Raw genomic sequence first — 2,327 nt, 5'->3', positions numbered from 1 at the left:
AGTATATCTGTTTTATTTTTGAATGGTACGGGACTGTACACTGGTGGTTACCAGGGGAAAACGGGGTTATTGAGCCATTTGACATTCAGAGATTATATGTTGTGTGGGTGAATGTAATCGTGTGCGAAAGTAAAAAAAATCCACTTAGATGATCAAAGAATAAATTGGGTGGATGAATGTAACTGTGCTCTAACAATCCTCTTAGCGTTACAGATGCAGCCCCTGAAAGTGTATTCGACTTACCTGTATAGCACTGCTGACACAAATGTAGCCTCTACATCAGACAGAAAAGGCAATGTGTTCGCTTAATCGTGTGAAGGATCTCCTTGTGAATCTGTCTCATTCATCAATGGAAATAGAAGCCATTAGAATACGATACATGTTCACCTTCAACCCCGCAGCTGCCGGACGTGCTTGTTTTGGGACTATTTGCAATGAGTATCGCATTAGTAGATATGTGTCCTTAAAAATGTAAGGTACATTCAGTTATATACAAACGGGACAGAGACAAAGTAATAATCCTATTTTAACGTGTCCTGCATTTTAACTTACTGAACAGATAAATTGAAATGTTCTGATTCAGAGCCCCTGCAGTTCGTCCAAATTAGAACCACAACAATACTCCTGAGTCCTGAACACCACACTGAGCACACGTTCAGCTGGGCTCTGACTTTGTTCAACAAGATGTCTTGTTGCGGTTGAGCTCAGAGCTGGAGATGATCTCCATATTCTACCACACTAACTAGTCCTAAACATAGTACACGGTACACACTTTTTTAAAAACAATTCAAAATATTACACAAAGGTTGTAAAGCACACTCTGAATCGATCCGAATATTTGATTTCCGCGATCCGTTTAGGCAACAACAGGCAACGTGGTGCTTCTCCAGCAAAGCATTTCTCACTTTTGTGAACTACTGGTGCTATTAACAGACCAACCTATGCAGCTCGTCAGGATGGCCGAGTGGTCTAAAGCGCCAGACTCAAGGACTCCTGTCTTTCCATTGCTTGGGTGTTCTGGTTTCTGAATAGAGGTGTGGGTTCAAATCCCACTCTTGACAGCTGGTACCTTTTCCCTGACTTGCATTTTTCCCGTCTTGTTGTGCTCGCTGACAATGACAGGAAGAGGAAAATGGAGAAACCGGTTTGGGGGCACATGATCTGCAGGGAAATCCTTCGTGAACACTTACACATTATTAGCAGAAAGGCTAATAGGCTTCGATTTCTGCCTTAAGAACTGTTTGGGCTGCCTGTAATCGAGTAAAGATTTAAGGCCAAGCTATGCATTCAAAGGTGAAAGACCGAAATATAAATCCAGAAGAAGATTTATTAAAACATATTGTTTTCCTTGCGGTTTCTCCTTTATTTAATTAAATGTGGCATTGTGAAATCAACCTGTAGCCCTGCATACCCTGCATACCTTGTGATGCACCCTACTGATAGTGCTCTTTCCTTTATAGCATTTATTCGTTTCCTCTCCTACCAGCCTTTACAAGCCACCCAGTTTTCTCTGAGCCAGTGTGAGGTATGAGGCAGTCGAGGCTAATGCAGCCGAGCGCTCTAAAGAGGTGGATTAAAGCTCCAGTCTCTTTGAGGGTGTGAGTTGGAATCCCACTGCTGCCAAATATCTCCAACTATCTCTGTGTTAAGAAGCACTTCTTTTTTTGTTGTTATTTCCCTTCAGTTTAAACCAATTTCAGACCAATTAATTTAAACAACCACGCTGTTCTTATGGCATGGCATTGTCTGGCAAAAAAATAACATGACACTTCCTTTAAAACACACATTTTCTGTGGAGGGAACAGGAGAACTTGTGCCATTCAACCGTATAGCATGATGTCATTTTCTCATGCTCATTTTTAGATGCTTGTCATCGAATCTATGATCCTTATGAGTACAGTCACCCTCCATTCAGGTAGCACAGATATAATGTGCCACGTTTTCAGAGAATCGCATCAAATACAGGTCAGAAGAAGACGACAAAATGTCCACTAGGCAGTTTGATTTTTTTTTCTTGTTTTGTAAGACAAGGAGACCGGCTGTTCAAAAAGTTACCTCACACTGGAGCCACTCTTTCCAAAGGCTCAGAGAGAGATAATACCGCAGGTAACACCAAGTGAGAAACATCATGAGCATTTGTAAAAGCTCTCTACCTGCCCACTCCCCACACTGACATGTGTCAGAGCAGAGCATTTCTAAAACAGGAATTACACATTTCGGAATGTGCCCTCCTTTATACATTAAATAAAAGGTCTGAAGCCTGCTCCAAAGAAGAACTATATTCAGAGCTGCCAAAGAAGTCGAGATTTCACCAAGTGACAGGAAGC

General features: G+C 41.7%; 1 non-coding gene across 1 annotated transcript; it reads left to right on the top strand.

Moving 5' to 3' along the window:
* Positions 1 to 950: 950 nt before the first annotated feature.
* trnal-caa (transfer RNA leucine (anticodon CAA)) lies at positions 951 to 1,061 on the top strand. The gene is made up of 2 exons: positions 951 to 988; positions 1,016 to 1,061. It is a non-coding gene; the product is annotated as a tRNA-Leu (tRNA).
* The last annotated feature ends 1,266 nt before the right edge of the window (positions 1,062 to 2,327 follow it).

This window comes from Atractosteus spatula, chromosome 10 (assembly GCF_055471065.1).
Source record: "Atractosteus spatula isolate fAtrSpa1 chromosome 10, fAtrSpa1.hap1, whole genome shotgun sequence".
NCBI lineage: Eukaryota > Metazoa > Chordata > Actinopteri > Semionotiformes > Lepisosteidae > Atractosteus > Atractosteus spatula.
Note: the sequence above shows the minus strand (reverse complement) of the source record. Positions and strands in the feature narration are given on the sequence as shown.